A 20,765-nucleotide genomic window follows, 5' to 3' on the forward strand; every position below is an offset into this window, starting at 1 on the left:
AGTATAGCGTCCGCAGGGTTTTAACGTAAACAACTTGAGTGATTCATGTCAGTGGTTGTTTGTTTATTAGTAAAAAACTTTCGCCCAATAAAAGTTAAATATGAGCAATTCAAAAAATTTGCAGCTCAGCAAAGAATCGAAAAACGCAAGGTATATTTTATATGCCAGCATTCACGTTGCACCACTTTCGATGAAATAACCAAGAAATTGAATCTTCGGGAGTTGTTAGCGTATTTTTGTGAAGTGCTGTGAAAACGAAAACATTGGAAGCACAGTCAACTCCCGGTCTCAGTCGCTTTGCCCCTGCAGCTGCGGTAGCTAAACAATGTTTAACCGAGCTTTTGTTCCGTATAACCTGGCTTAGCTGAGTTTTTTTATTAACTTTTCAACGAAACTGCGCATCTCAAATATGGCAGCAGTCAGAATCATGGGCGCCTTCTCCCCTTAGGCATTCTAACCTTCTAACCCATTATATCATTTTACCTGCATACCGGAATGGTCTGTCCGGTGGGAGTTTCGTACAGAACTGGTCATTTCTTTATAAGCCTCATAGTGGTCAGCTATCTATCCATTTAAATCTTATGCAGGACGAGTCACAGCGCTATATGATTTACACCGTATGTATGTGATCCAGTTAAAACCGGTTTGGTCACGCTACAGGGTTTTTTCAATAGTGTGGAGTGCAGGCGAAAAGCAAGTAGCGTATATGCTGTTCGACGTTTGTGCAAGTTGAAAACCTTCCTGTGCTGAAACCTAGAAGAGCCGTTCACTGAGAAGACTGTCATACCGAAAATCGATTTGGAAAGTTAAACTCCATATTTCCTACTCAGTGACACTCCTTGAATATTTCCTACTCAGTGACACTCCATTATGAAAGTAAAAATTCTACATGGTGATTTTATTTTATTTTGTATGTGAATAATTGTGTATGTGGTTTTATTTTTGTTTTTGTGACGAATACTTGTCATGTGCTTATGTAGTTTTCTGTATTACATGTATTGTCGTTTTTGTAAATATTGTGTGCTACTTTTGCTGCCAAAGTAAACGGCTGGGTGCCTGTGGCCTTGTCAAGCTGCCCAAGAGGCAGCTTTTACTGTAGGCATCCTGCCACCATGTACTTTGTGGTGGTGAAAATAAAGTTATTATTATTATTATTATATACACTATTTTCCATCGCCTATGTTTACTTTTCTCAGCTTAATTTTCTAGAAACCGCTGTATCAGTGATCTGTTGCCTCTATAATGCTATGAAGGGAGATACGCATTTCTTATAAGCTTCTACGTGATTATATTGTCATAGAGGTAGAAACATTGTGCTTAAACAATTTTGGTTGCACGCCGAAGCGCTGACGTACGCGTATCACAGCTGATGTAAACCAGGTTGCCCAAATGAATTTCTCCTGCTTTGTTTTTCAGTTTCCTCAATCCGCAAAATAATATTTCTTGGAACCAGATGTGCAATGTTATAGCTTGTGCATTGAAACTTGAAAATTCTGACTGAAAAATCTCGATCCTCCCTTATGCCGTAAAAATAGTTCTCAGTCGAAACCTCGCTTCTCTATAACGTCACTCAGCACTGATGTAATGTTCCAGCTATACTGCAGTTCCTTATTTATTCTAATAAAAATTACTTCTCTACAAAACTGTGTTTGAAGGAAAACATTCTAAGTAGAACACAATAAGTTGGGCTGCCGCAACCACACTAACATCCATGAGGGCCCCCTTTAGGGATTAAGCGTTATAAGCATATTCATGTCATGACTAAAGACTGCCTTTTTTATTCTGGCAGCAACGTTAATTATCCAGCATTAGCAGAGAATATTCAGCAAGAACTGTTCTGCTTCACGAGTATGTACTGAACTACCTCAAAATCTTCCTCTGCACCCTTTGCACCCGCCACAGCAAGGAGGAAGATGGTGAAGGGTGGCAATTCCTGGCGCTATACGGGTCTGGGATGGTAGGTCAACGCCGCTTGCGGCGGGGGTTAGCCAGCCATCGAATTTTATCCGTTGTAGGCCGTTATTGCACCCGCCACTACTTCGGTGGTGGACGATGGCTGTTGTTGCGGCGCGCATCTTTCTCTCCCTCTTCTTTTATTGCGAAAGCAATACTACTTTCACTTTCAAGCCTTTGCGGTGCGACGGCGGTGCACATGAAATGACCTTTCGCATGACCGCTGTGTGACGTCACGCCTCAAAGCTGGGCGACTAACTCGCGCCGTCTGTGAGAGACGGCGATGCGCATGAACGGCGGCCTAACTCCCGCTCTCTCCGCCAGGAGTGCCACAGGTGTTATGACGTCACGCCTTAAAGCTGGGCGACCAACTCGCGTCGTCTGTGAGAGACGGTGGTGCGCATGAACGGCGGCCTAACTCCCGCTCTCTCCGCCAGGAGCGCCACAGGTGTTGTGACGTTATGCAGCTGTATAAAGCGGCGACCGACTCGCACCGTCCGTGAGAGACGGCGGTGCGCATGATTACGTTGCCGCCTACTGCTAAGGATGCTTTCGCAACCTGCTAAGCCTCTGCCTACTTTTTCCTTTCTTCTCTATTTTCTGTTCTGTTCGCACGAGGCGGCGGAGATGGCTCAGCTACACTGCCAGTAGCAGACCCGTGCATTTTCCATTCCTTTTTTCTATAGTCGCAACAACAACAACCATTATTATTCGACACACACACCTAAAAAATATTCAGACCAACATTTTGGGGGCAATATGGGCCAGCCCACATTTTTTATGGTGCTGAGTATAGAATACAAGATAAAAAAAATTGTTCTCACTGTTTCCCACTTCATGGTTACTGGAACTTGAGCAGCCTCGAAAATTTCAGATTCAACCCATGAGGGCAGCACGTGGGCCAGTCCAAAATCAGGCTGACCTCCTTAAAGTCTGCGCCGGTACAATTCGGGTATTGGAGAGATTAACCGACATGAAAATTAAAACCTTATCAAGGGGGTGGATCTGTCTGTACAAACGTTGGGCCTATTAGTGATTATGGTATGCTGCCCATAGTCTGCTATTAGGGCTGAATGCGGGCAGCTCTATCTGGGCTGCCCACACGGATACAAATGGGACCAATCTCGGCAAAATTGGGCTTACTACGCGGGGCCCCTCTGGGCACGTGTTGCACATCCCGCAGGGACACGTGCTGCACATCATAGCACACTTTGTGTTACTTGAGATATTAAAATTTATCCAAAATATGTTCTTACGATATCTATAGCACAGATAATGCAAAAGATGGCGGCGCTCATTTTAAACCACATATCTTTCCCTATTTTCCGTGTCTATTATCAAGTTGCTATGGAGATAATTATTCAGAAGTGGGTAGCCTTTTGTAGCGTTGGAAATGTGAAATATCATGTTTTGCATTTTTTAAATTAAAAACGTCAGTAACTAATAACGAAGCACATTTACGACGCACAAGAAACGAAGCTGAAAAATACATAAATGAAGATTACTCTTGCTGCGTTCGAAAATGTGTCGACCAGTATAAAATGTGGGGCTCGAAGTGGCATCGGGGCTTGTAGGTGTAGCTAAAAGGAAAGCTTTATTTTTGTCAGTGTGACAGAGGCTCCTGAAGTTACTGTGAAAGTCGAGTTCAGGTCTACATGCTCGAATTTTAGGAATTCTATTCCGAAAAAAAAATTTCAATAGTGGGAGTCCGCGGAATGAACGGGAAACGGATCATAGGTGTTTTGTTAGGAAGCTGGCGGAAACCGCCTCAAGTGACGCATCTGTGAACGCTTAGTTTGGTACTTTTTTCACAGGCACTCAACACTTAAGACCACTGGCATATAAAATGGGCGCAGATGCCCGCATGGCTGATGCCAACAGCAGATGGCTGCCACCTCCGCGTGGAAGCTGAGAAATATAAACCGAACACGTGGCAATTATGCTGGGAAGCTGGACAAATGGCGTGTGCATTATAATAATTGCCGGAGAAAATAGGTTAGGATGATTTTAAACATATGCGATAACCAATTATATTTTTGCAAGGGCTTCACATTTGAGACGCAGCTTGCAATCAGTTGCGTGCCTTTCAAATAGATGGACACAAGGGGTGATTCCATAAAGTGAAAACCCATTTATGGAGATGCCATGATTAGCATAAGTGAAGGCGGTAACATTGTATGTTGGTTGCATGACCGTTTCATGTGGCACAGCGTAGTCTACTAGTAGTTTTAGGTGACTGCTTGAAACACTATTCGGAAGTCAGAGAGGAAGATGTATGGGTCCCTATACTCTGGTGCTTCAGTGGCTGCCACTGTTTCATGTTCACATTTTTCTCCGAATTTCGACCTCAGCCGGTTTGGACCAAAAAAAGTCTAACAAGATTCGACAGCGAAGAACAGGATAGTGATTTCCAAAGCTCGCCGATGTTATTCTCAAATTTGGCCTAGCCAGCCCTGCAATTTGCCTCCGTCAGATCTGAACAAAAATCATATCGAGCTTGATTAGACTACAGCGAGCTTGATGGTCACCTCCAAATTTAGTCTGGACAAGCCTCAATTTCGCCGAACGCTTCCAAGAATTTATATTTTGCCAACTAGCATCAAAATGGGTGTCCAGTGATAAGCCACCGCGTCTGGCACGATAGTGGCCTATAAATTTAGTTACAGTCATATGCAAACTTTGAACTCTACCACCCGTACATTTCGGCCTGGCCGATTCGTGCCTATATCGATTGATTTTCACTACACGGTCGTCACTTCCATATTTGGCCATACCCTTTTCCTACAATTCGTCCAGGTCATTGATATGAGAGTCCTTGCTTCCCTGCTATAATAGGTGTAACAAAGATATTCTCTGCCAATTTTTTTTTTCTGGATATATTTAGCACGCGCAAGCCGGCGCCATCTGTGTAAGAGAGGATACATATGTGTGGCGTCCGAGGTGGCCCATGAATGCGTCTTACCCCTAAGATGATATTGCTTGTTTTTTATGAGACCATACGGGCTAGAAAAGTTAAACTCCACGAACCGTCTGACACATCTGGGATACAACCATTCAATTGGGGTGGCGTATTGCCGCGAGGGGTTTGTCGGCTATATTATTGTGAGGTGTGATGGGCTGCGGGTACAATATTATATACAGTATCACGGGAAGATTAACCCACCAGACTGCGGCACGTGATACGAAAAAAATCTAATTTAGCACTGAAAATAAATTACAATACGCACAAGCGAGAGAAAGGAAAATAAACACGCGCAACAAAGAAAGAACATAGTCTACAATGAAAAAAAAGAAGGTACACTTAGATTTTGCGTGTCCTTGTTGATGGTGGTGGTGCGTCCGCCGAAGAGATGCGGCTTGGAGTCTGTGGTATCGGTGGTTCCAGATGCAGCCAAACCGAGGTGCCGGGGCAATGGGGGTGTCTGCAGCAGGCCTCAGTGCTGCGCTCTGGGTCCGTTTGTTGAGCGACTCGTTCACATAAATCAGCTAGCTGAGCAGCGTCGGTAGAGACGCGATCAGCCTGCGTCGGTCACCAGGGTGGTGGCCATGTCACGACAGCTGTAAGCCACGGGAGATACCAGAGAACACAGGGAGGTACAGAAAAAGTGTTGAGGTTAATGCGTCTGGATGCTCACAATAATGATCAGTTCGGATCTGGAGGTCCGTACGTCTGCGGCTAGGGACAAAGCCTGGAAACTCGGGGCTCCAGCAGACACATCCCGAAGAAATCTTCGCCGACCGCTCTCTTCGAGTTCTCTCTGCCACGCTCTCCAAGCGCTATCTTCTCCACGCGTCACGGCTACTAGGCCCCAGCCAGTCGTTTCCGCTCTTTCTCTTCATCATCTTCCTGCGTGTTCCTAGTGCTCCCAGATTGTGTGGCGCTGACTCGTTACAAAGCCCTAATTGAAAAGGTCTTAACAGCGATGCTGTTTAGGATGGAGGTTGTTCCAGGGATCGAGTTCGCATGTATTCGCAGTATATAACGTCACCAACGGACGTCTCGCTGTCGTTGGACGTGTCTCGACAGGTCTTGAAGGCGGCGTGCATATAGTCCGCCCACCGCCACCACAGTTTTGCCCATGGTGGCGCAAATCACGTAGACCTTGTAAGGGGGAGAATCGTTGGAGGCGTTATAAATGTACATGGCCGCATTTAGCAAGAATGAATGATAGTACTAATACAAATTAAAGAGCACTGCAGAATCTGTATTGGAGTAATGTGAAAGCACGGATGTTGCTTTTTATTGCTTCTGGTTGCTTCTAGTTGCTTAATTTACTAATTGTTTATCAGTTTTATTCTTTGGTACTTTCAAATTTCGCGCCAATCCCTTCCTATACCCTTTTTCGGCTCTACTTCCGGTTGCGTGACGCCTGGGGTTGGCATTGAAACGTTCCTGTAAGAATATCACGAATACTAGCTTAATATTTAAGCAATAACTAAATATTCAAGTTTGAGCTTTCTGGCGCGCTCGAGTACTAAGCTGTTGGGCTTACTCGACACAATTTTACGCCTTCCGAGATATCATTTGCTGATACAATCAACACACTAGAAACGTCTTTCACTGTGTATTGTGGATATAAATCTTGTGGGGCAAAGGAATAAATTTTACTATAGTATCACCTCGCTATGTAAAGAACAGCACTTATTATTAAGCACATTAAAAGCGAACTGCTCTGAAACATGACAAAAAGCCGAGGCCATAAAAAGCGGAGTGCTTGAAACATATATCAGAATGTCCGTTTTATCGGACCTCCTGTAAGCCCCACACATTTAATTTATTCTCTGCTGTTTGTTTGACACTCGTAATATACCAATCACCAGAGAAAGGTCGAAGGAAGTATACCGGCAAAGCAGCTTGGGCTTTTACACTTTGATGTTATCTTTGTTTATTCAATGGGGGCTGTACTACCAGATGTCGTCACTGGAGTTGACTAAATTCATAGCGAAACAAAGCAACTTCCTGAGCTCGTTTGCAGCACACCAGAAGTTATAGCGTCGATGAGCGTCTGTATATCCTTGACTTCCCTTTCAAGACGAGGTATTTTGTACAGAGCTTAAAGCTAATAAATTTACGTTATAATATCGTTGTACCAGATAGCAAAAAGTTGCCCTCAACATTGAGAGTACATCACTATGAATTCGCCACTCAGCCAATTAGCTGATGTGTCATGTCTGAAATATGATCCTTAATAACGACTTCAACTCTATCAGCACTGCTGGCATCCAAATCCTAGCTGCTAGGACTTTTGGACCATGAGTCAAACCAGCAAGCTACTGGCAGGATCTGCAGCTCTTAGGCCGCACTTTTATTGGTGGAATGGAACTTCTCAGAGGAATTGGGTGCCGAGTCAGACATCCAAATTCCAGGACATGCATGCTTATTAATATGGTTTAGTTAAAGCTTCGTTTTATTTTTATCTTAGGAGATCTTCCATTTAATTTTGATAACTACGGTTTGATCATGACTGGTCTGGTTTATGGAGTTTAACATCGAAAGAAACCATAAGAAAGAAAGAGAGTTTATCTGTCACAAGCACAGTAAACAAAGGAGAAAAGTGCTACACTAACTAGCGACTGCACCCTACTCACATAATTGCGCCCTTTGCCTTCTTTCGACTTTAGTTGGTTATAAATTTATCAGTATGGATACAGCGGGAAAACCGCGTTATTTCAGTGCATAGAGACCTCTAGCGTTTACAGGTAGAGTCGTAAAGGCTTGGTATTTAGTTGACATGCGCTGTCACTTGTCCACTGTATAAGTTTGAAAGACAGACGGGATTGGTTGTCCTTGAAGAGAACAAAAAAAATCACATGTGCGCTTTGGTGAACAAGAAAGTGCTGAAAAATGCGGGGATTTCTTTATGCCCCATTTTTTGGCACCGTGCAAGCTGACTTTCCGAACGTTCTTGATTCCCGTAAGCATTTAGTTATTACAATTGGCTGTCCTTCTTTATGTATGCAAGATTTAAAATTTTTCCGCCTATTGACATGATAAAATTACTTTAATATGAGGAGACGCATGTATAGGGCAAAACGGGACATTGTGTATGCTCCATGGCTTAAAATAACGACCATGGCTTTGTATCTGGTGCTTAAGATTTATGGGAACGTTATTGCTTTTTAAGGTGGTCCGGAAATACATTGGCAGAATGAATTGTAAGTTTGGCGCGAAGAAAGTATGAAAAGAAGTGCTGGAGAGCGTCGAGAAGCAGAGATCTTTTATCTGCGCTGCCGCAAAGCGGTAAAGAATTTTGGCGTTCCGAAAGATGCACTCCACAGAAGAGGCAGGAAGATGAAATGTGAAGGCCTGTAGCAAATAAGATGTCATTCTCTAGTTTCAAGGGGTGTCTCATTTTGCCCCGGAGCTTTTGAATTTTGAATTTTTTAAATCTTAAAATTTTGCAATCATCCAGTACAGCTCAGCTTTTCAAATTTACTCTGCTGGAGGCCAGAAAGATGTGAAATATTGCTGTAGTATTGGTTTTTGTGTGCCTGCGAAAATTCTTAAAAATGTGCAATGGAAAATTTCTGTCCCGCTGCGCACCGCTCTCCTCTAAATGTTAGCTGCTCATCGCCAGCATGGAGGTAGATAACTCTATTGAGATAATTTTTTTCTTAATTGTACGGCTGTTTAAGACCAACCAACGGAGTCGATATCTTCGTCTGACTTTCTTTAAGCACATCAACAAATGTAATTAAGGATTGTAATACTGGTATGTTAGGCATTTTAGTCCCTCTGTTATACCCCTATCTGTATTAAATTTTACTGATTCACTGCAGTTTCAGCGAACTCATCGAGACAAATATAGGGGCGAAAGTTATCATCAAGGAACGAAATATAAGAGCATATATCTGATCACTTAATCGACCTTTTGTCAATAAAGATATATCATAGACATGGATCACATGAAGTAACAAGGTGAGTTGCTGAATGATATGTCTACGAAATCTGCCCGCGAGTGTCAAATTTCACTTCGCGTTCACTTAGGCGTTGTGGTCCAGAGAAGCCCCCGTTGCAAAGGTACAAATCCCAGCGCTTGCATAGCTCTACAGGCACGCCACTTTTGTGCGCAAATTTCGATCTAGCATTTTACAGTCTAAATCGCTGGCCTTATACATCTCATGTTAGTGGATGTAGTGAACGCCTAAATCTCCGTGAACGTGAACTCATAAAAAATATTTACAACATTTGAATGCGCCCGACACGCAATTTAGCAAACGACATGATACTTCTTGGCTCCGGCCTGCCTGAGCTATTCGTCTATTTTATTAAATTCGCGAATAAATGCTACAAACCAGTTCCTTTTTGTCGTCTACAACACCCATGACGTAAAGCCGATGAACGACCTTAAGTCATGTCAAACAAAGAGCTCTATTCTTTCTACAAAAGCCAGCATTCTCTGCACCTGACATGACCTACTGTGGAAATAAGGGCGCCGACCTAACCAAAGGATTCAGCAGCACAAAAGTTCTGGCATTAGGTACCCACTGCACTTGGGTCAGGAAAGCCTTACCGCAGGGCGTTCTACGTTTACTGGCAAGGTAAAAATCCCGGCATATGTTTGTGAACATATTTAAAACATTATGACTGGTTCAGATATAAAACCTTGTATGCCTCGTTGAAGAACAGACTGTTAAATATGCGGAGCTCATGAAAGAGCGAAAAATGTAAGCAGCATTTGGATTGTAAGATATCTAGTGCAGTCATCCCGTCCCTGGCCCGGGCTTTCCGCCCACATCAAGGGATAATAAGGTTTTCTCTTTCTCTCTCCCTCTCTCTTAGCTATATTTATTTCGTTTACTCACAAAACACAATAAACGCCCAGCGTCGAGCTTGAAATTCGGCTCTTATGAGTACAATGACAGCGAAAACCTACTTACAGCGTGCTGTAAACGTTATTAAGAGCTACCGACAAATACAGGCGTACAAAGCAAGTGTCTTCTCACATTTTTTCACCACTTCCCTAACTGGACCTGGCAGCTGTGCAGAAAGGTCGATTAGAGAAGTGGCTTTTTTGTGTACCAATGCTGTTTATTTCAAATAGGTATAGTATGATACAGCAACTGTTGGACTAGTCTGGGGGATTGCGCGGATGACGGTGCAGCTGTCGTTAGTGTTGCACGTGCAACAAAACTCTAGCATTTAAAATTTATTAGCCGCTAACGTCGGCGGTACGCTAAAAGAGTAATCGCAAGAGGAAACCTACGACCAGGTAGCAAAAGTGCACTCAATCACATGCAAATTGTGCTTGCTGACAGCTGCGGTTCCAAGAATCGCTCTGTAGAAGGCGGCCGAACTTAAAAAAAAAAAAAAAAAAAAACAGCAAGCAATAATTAGTCTGTATACAATTTCTGCGCACATTTTTGTGCGTTTTGTTGTTGAACAATAAATAAAACCATGTTTCACTCTAAAAAGTTGGCCTTCAGCCACCATTCCCTAAGGAAGAACATTTTAGAGACGCTGTCTTAACAGGCGATGGCATAGGCCCGAAATTACATAGCGCAAGGGGAGAGGGGGGTGCTATAGAGATAAGACGTAAGGTACCCTTGTGCTGTGGGATCTCAGTGCAAATTTAAGAATTCCATTCAGTCGAATTAATTCTCAGCTCTTCACTACAGCCTCCTGCCTACCCAATGTAGGATTGGGCCGTTACACCTCGTTGAGGCCGGCTGTAGTGGTTTTTCAAAGCAAAGCATAACCCTAAGCTGAACGCACGCACTCACGAAACTTTGAATTGAGAGGTCTTCGTGTTCGTTTCACTTTTAACCGCCGAAAAGTACGGTAAAATTGTTTCTTTTCTTAAAAATGTTCGGGGTTTTTTCATGCCTTCACAACTCTATGTACGTAGCGTACGTATCGCTAGAGATTAATCGATACCAGTATGCCAGCGATTCACACGCATTCCCCCAATGCATGCTGACAGTACTCGTGAGCTGTATGTCCATTTATTTGACCGTTAAATGTTTCTTTCTTTTTGTGATGGTAAACGAAGCTATGCAGCACCAGCTTTTGATGATCACGGGATACAAAAGCCATCTTCACAGGTATCTGTAGCAAAAGAACAAATATTACATTGTTGAACATTGAGGGAATAAAATATAGAAGTTCTAGATTCAAGGGAACAGTGTACATTCGTCTATTCTTATTTAAATGATACGGAGACGTTTGCAAATTGCAGATGAATTTCCAGAACATACTTCGCTGCTACACCTTCAAGACAAAAATCAGTTTTGGGGTGGTTGGGTGTGTTGGATCCTTTCTCTAAGTGCAAGAAAGGCATTCTGTCATTCGAATCCACCTTTTCAAAACTAGTAGAAGGGTTGATGGCTTTACTCTGCTTTGAATCAGTGCTCATAAAGTATAAGTCTGCGTATAATACGAGCCTCCTTGAAAAATACCTGTTAGGATATTGGCTTTTGGTTTTCACGTTCACCCTTCACAGCGGTGCATGCACGTCTTCTTGAGAAGGGCTATAGGCTAGTAGCCTGTAAGACAAGATACTTGGGGAGTGCTGCAAATTCAACCATAGGGCCAGAAATGCAGAAAATCTCTATACCGCTATGTGAGCGGCTCGCTGTTTCATTACGAAGAAAGGTCGGTAACTTCTGCCTTCGCGCTTTAAAACATCATAACATAAAGAACGACGACAGCAAGAATCCGGCAAGACCTTAACAGAAATGTCCCACTTGGGTGTTTTATAGAATCTCCACTGTATTTCCACCTGGCACAGAACTTTAGCACAACTGGGCGGTATGTTAATGATGGAACGATAAAACGGGATAGATATGTCGAACAAAATAACAAGGGTGCACTTCAGTCGAAACAAGTGAAAGCGTTCACGCCGCAAGCTTGAGAGCTAAGTTCAACTGATCCAGCATCCATTTTAAAAGTAAGGATATAAGAGCATGTCAGAAGACTTAACTGTCATTTGGTTTACGAAAAAAAGAGTAGCCTGCACAGCAGCGATATCTAAATTACATTGTATTCATCCAAATAAAAGCTCTTTGAATCCTGTTATCAAGCATTTTTTCATACATGGGGCACTTCTCAGCAGTAGTTAAGATAAAAACTCTTTATTCCTATAGTCGTGTCAGGAGCTAAAGGGACGCTGCGTACTTTCACCTCCTGTCTTGTTTCGTCCCGATTTGGTGCATTTAAAATGAAAGCACAGCAAAGACCTTAATTTGCTGCACTAGCGCGCAATCTGCACCAGCGGCGGCACAAGCGGCACCGGAACACGCGATGGCATTATTTAGTAGCTGCTACAAACATTAAAGTAATAATATTCATGCTTACGTTTTCCCATGAAACAGGGGCAGTGGCCCACGTAGTAACCACCTTTCACTTGGTCCTCACTGCAATGTGCGTAGCGCTCAGCTTTTGGTTGGCAGTACCTGGGGCCTCGATATCGTCGTTGTAAACAGCAGAATCCTGGCTGGCATTCATTGCTACTTGCGCAGTATTGGTAGTGCCCATTTGTGTTCTACAGAAATTATGGCATGTTAAATTAGGTCTCCTAACTCTGTCCCTCTTTGTTTCTGCTAAAGAAGTTCCAGAATTAATTTCCCTAAATTTCCTGCACTTGCATTGATGAAAGAAATAATGGGGAAAAGATAGTCCCATAAAAAAACATTAGGTTCAGATACCCAAACAATACTTTTGTCCGCCAATCTGCAGAGGCTATTTCGTGTTCTGCAGCTGCAAAAAATTGGGAATACTTCCGCTTTAGGGAGACAAAAACCAGAACTCTGCATGCTGTACAGCGCATTCAAAAACAAGACTGCGTATTCTTCAGAAGCTGGCTTCTTTCTCTATCAAGGCTCCCTTCGGAACAAATTGGCTGCGCTTTTTATTTTTTAGGGTGTGCTGAAAGGTACTAGCCCAGCGTCAGCGAGGTTTAGAATTAGGGAACGCTATTGTCTTGGGGATGCCGTAATAGCGGGACGCGAGTGCGCATGCGCAAAATGCTGTGCCGAAATGCAGAAGAGTGCGCCTTTCATTAGGTGCATCCGCATTCGCACCCCATATTACCCTATCCCCCGAACCGATAGGCACCCCTATTCTAAAGCTCAGTATTATTATCTCAGAAGAAGTGCTATGAAATTAGGATATGAGTAGTCTGCTGTGAAAGACGAGGCCTATCGATGGTTTTTAAAAATAAAATCTTTTTCCTATGATGAACGGCGCAATCAGAGTGTTTGGACAAAACCTGTCATCAGAGAGTGTCGGCAGAGTGCGTCCGCACGGCCTGACACTATCTTAAGCAAACGGCACCCTCCTGCGACTGGGTTTCAAACCCGCGCCAGAACGAACAGATCAGCTCCCCTGGACTAGGTACGAGTGCCATAGGCTATCTCCACAGCGGATCACGCCTGGTGCAAAACTGCAACAAACTCTCACGCTCTGCACTAAACAATATTGTCTTCATCAAGATCAAACTCATCTCACCTATAAGAAAATTACTTATCCCTACATAAATAATTATCTTGATTGTATTTGTTTCATAAAACAACATAAATTCTTCCAAACAGACAGCTGTCAACAGGTGATGTAAATAATATTTTCAGAATTTTCTAACTAAATGCGACCTCAAATATCTCAAATCTAAAATGCAGATTATAAGGGGCGTAGGCTTTCTGCACTGCACATTTTTAAAATGGCACAGCTGGCATTTCATAATTAGTAAAGAGCACTAAAATAAACTTCATAACAACCATCCACTAACAGTAATAAATTCTTTTTGCTAAGTAATATAGAATATAATCGTTGCTGGCGTAATGACTATCTTCTGAAATTCAAACCCGTAGCACATTAGCAAATGAGAATCTGCCCTAAATACTCGAAAGTGCCTGCTCCTGTTGAACTAACCGTCAAAGTTATGCTACTCGTAAAGTAAACGATCTGTTCCTCGCCAGAGCTGTATTATCGATTTCACTGGAGGATTTCACTTTATTTATCGCGTTACACTGGAAATTACAACCCTTCGGAACTTTTGCCAAAAGCCTTAACCTTCTTCCGTACTTATCTTACTAACCGTGTACATGTTGCCGGGTTCGACTAAGTCATCCTTAACAATACTTCGTGTCTCGTCATTTCTATTTGTTGTAGTCGGCAAAGTGTGACAGATACAGCGTCTTTTCTTTCCTCTAAACCAATTTGATGCCTGCTTTAACTGCGTCTTCTTCTATATGCTGTGTGGCGCGGCCAGGGACGCCTGTATCGGACTGCCGAGGGGGGCAGCTTGGTAATCGTGCACCTGGTGAATTCACGGTTCATGACCGGATGTGATGTCATGACTGCGAGAACATTCTGCAGTTCTTGATAGACGGAACAACCTTCGGCTTAAACCGCATCGCTGTTAAAAGAAGGCATGTACTTCAATCTCACACTGCCTTCTTATTTAGTCTTCTCACATGCTAATTGGGAAAACATTTCAGTAAAAAGTAAAGGTCATTTTGGTGTACAAGCGTACATTCTTTGATGATCACATGATTTCACTGACTCACGTAACACTGCTAAAGTTCAATTTTTGTCTCGACAAGTGTGACCGTCAGATACCGGCTAATAATAGCGCTATGGACTTCGATTCCTGATGACGAACCCTAAAAACATTTTGGCACTGACTGCTCTCATCATACCGTCATACCACTCACGGTATTTTAAAATTTAAAACAAAATCTCTAATATTTCAAATTTCACTAGGTAAGCACAATGCAAAATTTCCACAGTGATAAGAAAGGGATGCGATTTCACAACTGCACAATGAACTCAGCAACCACGAGTAAATTATTACTCTTTAAATGAGCTTAATACACCATCCATGGTAGCTGAAGGACACATACAGTTTTGCAACCTATCATATTTTAAGTGCACGTGAATAAGATGGCAGAGACTGAAGTTAATTCTGATACTATCTTCTAGAGAGTTAATTGTTGGGCTAGTTGGTGTTCTGTAATCACGAGTATATTAAATAATATACTTTTGCTATCTTCTAGGTTGTGCTCATTTAAAACAACTGACAAGGCCTGTCGACAATACAGCCATGATTTATGCCTTTTTCTGTATGAATATTGTAAAGCTTGCAAATGAATTCTATGTTGCTCTGAAGACATATATAGATAGAAATTCGGTTAACCCTTAGTGTCGATAGAATATCTTGTAATAATAAACTAACTGAATATTTCAAGAAAGGCCCTTTATTGAAGCAAAAACTACAAGTTTTGGAATATTTTTCCCCTTGGGCTCAGAAGGGTGTCCTACCACTAGTGAAAGTTTGCAAAGTTCGTAAGAGGAAACATCGCGATGAACCCGTGACCCTTGTCCAGTTGTAATCATTTGCAGTTGAACAGTATCCGCACCCCTTGAATTAAGTATCACTTTGGGGAAACAAGAGTTTCTTCGGGCTTTTTGATGGAGTTTTATCGTGTAGCAATGAGCAGTGCAACCGTTTACAAGCTTTCTTCATACTTCATCAGAAGACGAAGGTGATCATTAGAGCCAATATTTGCGATTCAGTACAGCAAATAGTTCCTTACAAGAGTTCCGTCGATAATGAAGAAAAGGAGGCGCATCCGCCACTTTCAAGACTTTCGGATTACACTGTAATACCGTGTGAGCCAGTAAACCCGGACTGATTTCATCATGAAATGTAGGTATTTTGCAATAACCAGAGGGGGCACTAGAGAACAAACTTAGATTAAATACTTTATTGTTTTTGATACAGTCACTGTATGTCAGAAATTGGGAGCAGCCGTCTTGGCCTTTCGAGCGAATAACAACAGCCACTAGCTCTTCAATATCCTCGATTCATTACCTGTTAACTGCTCTACGTTATGAAGGAGAAAAAAACAACATATCTAGAGCCATTTTTGCTGTCAAACGCCCAGTTGTTTATGCGGAGAAAAGGTAGGCAAAGTGCTTCAGGATTGCCCAAAAGCCCGCAGAGAAGTCTGCTCCCACCAGATTGGTTTGAGTCAGTCTATTCATTTCGTTTGAAAGCTAAAGCAATGCTATAAAACGCAATAATACTTTGGATTAAGCTTCAAATATAAATTGTATTTAATGTATTTACATTTTTGACCACGCATGGCCCAGTACTGGTAATTTACTTTTCTGGTGGCGACAGATGCGCGCACGAACACTCCAAAAGGAAAAATGGAACGATGTTCTATAAAACCTCAAGCAGTATACGTAGATTATAAAGAACCTGTTCACGATTTTTCGTAGTGTTTACAAGGTGTCACACTATGTCCCGCCAATATACTGGGAGCGAACGTGCTTTTCTCCGGCCTATAGGTGAGAAATATATTCCTTAAGGGCGCTTAAAGATTAAAATAGATAAACGCAGAATTATTTGCGATTGCGAAGTTTTTTATCAGCCTCTTTTAGAAGAAACTAGGCCTTTTCTACTTTTAAGCTCTAACACCTAGGAAAAGGAGAATTGTCGCACTCCAATTTATACTTTATTATCTGTAATTTCAATCTTTTGTTTTTCAAATTCCTTTCTTTATTTTCTTTCTACGAGCCTAACCTTCTCCCTCTCAAAACATCGCTTCCTAAATTATTCATTATGAGAAAGGCCACTTACTTTCATTTCTTGTGTAGACTAGGCCGCAATGCATTTTATTCACAAGACTTGATACACTTCCAATAATGTTCAAATTTATGACCACACCCACATACAAGGGAGTTGAGCTTCCGCAAATCACATGTTTTTGCCGGCTTTTAAAGCTATATGAACCGGCTTCTACCACGCAAGGAAAAAAATGTTTTGGAAGAGAACTTTTCCCGAAAATAGCCTTACGCTAGGCAACGAAAATAAATAACAGAGATGGGAAAAAAGAAACGGCATTTTTAAAGGAGGGTTAACAACTATTTTTCCTTGCAGCCACTTCTAATTGGAAGTGACTTTCACCCAACGATTTCCTTGGCCTCGCCGACTGCGCGCCGTTCATTTGTCGGACACTTGAGAGGCTGTTTGATATGCCGTCCAACCAGAGCTCGCATTTCACTGACGCCGTGTCATGATTTGCGGTAGGTCCTCTCTCTCCCTTTCTTCCCCCTCTCCTATGTTGCGTTGTGCGTGCCATGATTGCCAGTAACGCTGCAATGACGTCCCGTGAATAAGTTCTATACGTGTCGTCGCGAACACAGGTAAAATTGCAAAAACAGTCAGCGACAAGCCTGATGCGAGAATGTTGAAGTTCCATAGTTTTCATGGCCCTTCGAGCCTTCTATTACGGTGTGTAGTCCGTAATAGAGCAGTCGGTCAAGGAATGCACAAATGAAGGCACATTTGGGTGCTAAAACAACGCTATTTGTGACAACTGTCGATGCTCTTTGCTCAGCAATTATATTCAATTCCTGTAATTATTTCACTACCTGTGCAAAACTTGCTTATGAGTACGTTTTTTCCTTTTCTGTACCCGCCCAGGCATATGTGATTGGTGCATCCTATGTCTAACGCATTGTTCCACATTTAGTGCATGCAGAACACCGCAGCATGTTAGGCATTTTGAGTCCTGGAGACAGTTTTATCTTGTATGCTTTAAATACCAATCCGAAAAAAATAAAACCTCGAAGACTCTGCTCTAAGGCAATTAGTAGATCAACTTCACATCGGTACTTACCAACAATGTTGGACTGACGTACACAATCTAACACAGAGGAAGTAGAAATAAGCAGTACTTACATGATTATCGGGCTTTGTTTTGTTAGCCAAACTGATCCTTCCAAGCCCATTTGGAAAGGAAATTTGCATGGGTCTTTGATACATGTCTTCATCATTAGCGTTTGATAGTTTCGATAAAGCAACTAACAGAAACGCACCAATGTTCACCAGTGTATAGCCCGTCATTTTAATGAAAAGTCCTCGAGGACATAAAGAAGAAATACGCCTCGGCAGTTATTTCAAGTCTTCCCTAGCACACGCGTGAACTTGCATTGCGTTTTGTCACAGCCGGCTTCCATAGATTTATACACGTATGAGAACGTCTTCAAAGCATAATATCCGCTTAGCTGTCTGACGGGCATTAACCCAACAGCTCTCATAGATGATAAGCTTAATGTCATTAACCCACGGTTGTTTCAAGGTCTGAAGTATGACTCTTGCCACACATCTCCTGCCACTGACAACACAGGTCGTCTATCAGGCACTGCAGGCCTTACACAAGGAGTCTGCGCAGGTAATGACCCAAAAGGCTACGTGTTCTACAACAATTTTGACATAGTGATATTATTTCGGATTTAGAAACGGCAAAAACCGTTGAAATAGTAACGATTTTGGATGAAATTGAACACTTCTCTCGTAAGGTCTGATCTCGATGCGACAGTTGTAAATGTTATCGATGCTCATATGGCTTTCTTTTTTTGTTAAACAATTAGCAGCCAAAAATATCCGGCGCGGTTGCCAACTGTTTTTCGTCTGATAGAGCCAACAAAACACCTATTTTGTCTTACCGATAGGGTCGTCAATTGAATATATACTCCGCCGTGTGATGAACTTTGCAAATAATAACACATTGCGCGTTCCAAAAAGAACCAACTGCTCATTTTTTGCATATAGTATTCATATTGCAGTAGGATGCTAATCTAATAAAAATTTTGTTACCCACCATGCAGGTAAAACAAAAAAGGATAAGGCTTGAAAATTTACAGGAGATATTTTTCTCTTGACAGCATACCCTTTATGTTGGAATCGACATCCGCAAACGCTGGCATTAACTAACGAGTTAATGCCCATTAAGGTTCCTCAATGCATTCTCTATGGTCACGACAACTGCGCACCTCTTATAGGTGGAGTGCAACAGAACTACTTGCTGGTACTAACCAATTGCAGTACTTGCAATACAACAACAGGATCTTATCTGAGTGCTGAGCAAATAACAAAATCTTGTGAGGGGCAGTCAAGATTAAATCCCGCAAGTTTTATGCATATCACGGTAGCAAAGAAATCAGGTAGCGGAAGTTTTTGAAGCTCAAGCTTCACTACGCCACGTAGCTCGAGCCGTCGGTTATGCACGGTTTTCGCTTTGAGGGAGAGTTAGAGCTCAAACTTCTGTGTTAGGTCGGGTGGCCGCCATGTGACTTTGGGGCGTAGTCACGAAGGCCACTAAGTCGCCCTTGACCCCTGTCAAGGTCAAGGTTACATGAGGTGACGTCAGTGTGATGTGGAAGTAGAGGGCGCTAGAGGGGTGATACGTGTATAAATAGAAGCCCCCGGTCTCCTGTCTATGTTTGTAAAAACGCACTATGTGTTTAATCCAAGCCTGGCAATGAGCATAGTCAAGTACATGAAGCTTTCGCTTCCCTCCAGGATTAAGGAAAGCTAACGCACCAGCTATTTTTTTATCACCACCAGAACGGTTTATACTAAGCTCTACGTATATAGTTTTCGTACGTCAACTTCGCCAGATATTTCCTGAGTAAATGGAGAGCTGATAAGATTTCTGAGCACACAGCTACCATCAAGTTTGTTCTAGATTTGTTTGCCGATTTAAAACTCTTCTTTAGACAAGTACCTTTTTTGTCGTCGCTATAATCATCACAACCAAATGGCTTCACCTTCTTAGTTTGAACGTGGCGCAACATAAGCATATAAGACGCACAGGAAACGTCGCCGATAAATCGTTCCCCGTGTAGCAGCTGGTTATCATCAAAGGCATGCGCTTATTTATACCCATTGCGATATACTGCTGAGTATGTCTTTATACAATATTGGCTTCTTTCCCCTGTTGCGACATAAAACTGTTTATCAGCGCGCCAATTTATAAGGTGGTTTCATGCAAGAATTCGAAATTGGTCGTAAACGGAAACGCAGGACAACGAGCCACTAATATTATAATAATATATAAACCGTTCTTTAGGTAAATATTCGGGCTGTTTTAATATGACAAGGTCAATGTCACTCCCGGTTAAAGAATGTAGTGTGGTCGGCGTTGTGAGCGAATAATCAATGCAGTGATTTTGGCAGGCCGTACTTGCAGTTGACATGGACTTGTACTGATGTCCGACACGTTTTGCGACGCCAAGGTATCACAGACCGGGCAAGCGTTGCCAACTCTTGCTTCCCATCTGCGATACAAGGGTGAAATGGGAATCGAAACTTCCATGACTCTTGGGCGCGGAGTAAAACACCCTACTCCTGCCCCACGGAGACATGTCCATACGGCTTGGTTAAAGTGAGGCTCTATACCGTAAAATTGCGCGCAATCGCTCTTTTCGTATGAGTGCCCACCACCTCTTCATTTATCAGTTAATCTCCCATTTCCACGTACTACCAAGTAAGCGCCTTCTGTTTTTCCATTGCAACTCCAACAAAAAAAAACTCCTAAAATAAACAATTCTGAAATGTTTGTCTTTGAGTGTACAAATATCTCTGAACTGTTAGTCTTGGAGTCTACGCTCCGATCTATGACAACCTGGGCGTGTTCTTGCCTATTCCTCAGCAATTTCATCGCTTGATGGCATCGAGTAAAGGTTCAGTTTTGCCTGCAGTTTGCATTCGTGTACCGGACAAAGCAATAAACAGCTCATCCAGTGGCACAGCCTAGGTGGCAGGAACGTGCGTCCAGCACCTCCTCGGTTCGACTCAGATTACAGAGTTCATTAACGTTATCAGCAGCAAAACATGTCAAGCACACCGCCCTAGGCGGGCTGACTCTGACGAGTTGCACGTTCATCTGGCGAAGCCTGGCACTGTGGTCTGGAATACCATGACCACCTGAGGAATGAATGCGTTCACCTCTGTTTGTGGTCGGATTCTGAAGAATACTTCGGTAGTTTTGAAAGTGAATGGAAAAAGTAAAGACCG

The 20,765-nt window shown here is 42.6% G+C and overlaps 1 long non-coding RNA gene across 3 annotated transcripts; it reads right to left on the bottom strand.

Moving 5' to 3' along the window:
- Positions 1 to 10,880: 10,880 nt before the first annotated feature.
- On the bottom strand, positions 10,881 to 17,891 carry LOC146175954 (uncharacterized). 3 transcript variants are annotated; one of them, XR_014701158.1, is made up of 3 exons: positions 17,783 to 17,891; positions 12,251 to 12,437; positions 10,881 to 11,002 (listed from the first exon to the last, which is right to left on the bottom strand). It is a non-coding gene; the product is annotated as an uncharacterized LOC146175954 (long non-coding RNA). The 3 variants fall into 3 exon arrangements; XR_014701157.1 differs by having other exon boundaries at positions 17,646 to 17,859; XR_014701159.1 differs by lacking the exon at positions 17,783 to 17,891 and adding an exon at positions 17,584 to 17,608.
- Between the last annotated feature and the right edge of the window lie 2,874 nt (positions 17,892 to 20,765).

This window comes from Amblyomma maculatum, chromosome 10, assembly GCF_055883805.1.
Source record: "Amblyomma maculatum isolate TAMU_Amacu chromosome 10, ASM5588380v1, whole genome shotgun sequence".
In the NCBI taxonomy this organism is placed as follows: Eukaryota; Metazoa; Arthropoda; class Arachnida; order Ixodida; family Ixodidae; genus Amblyomma; species Amblyomma maculatum.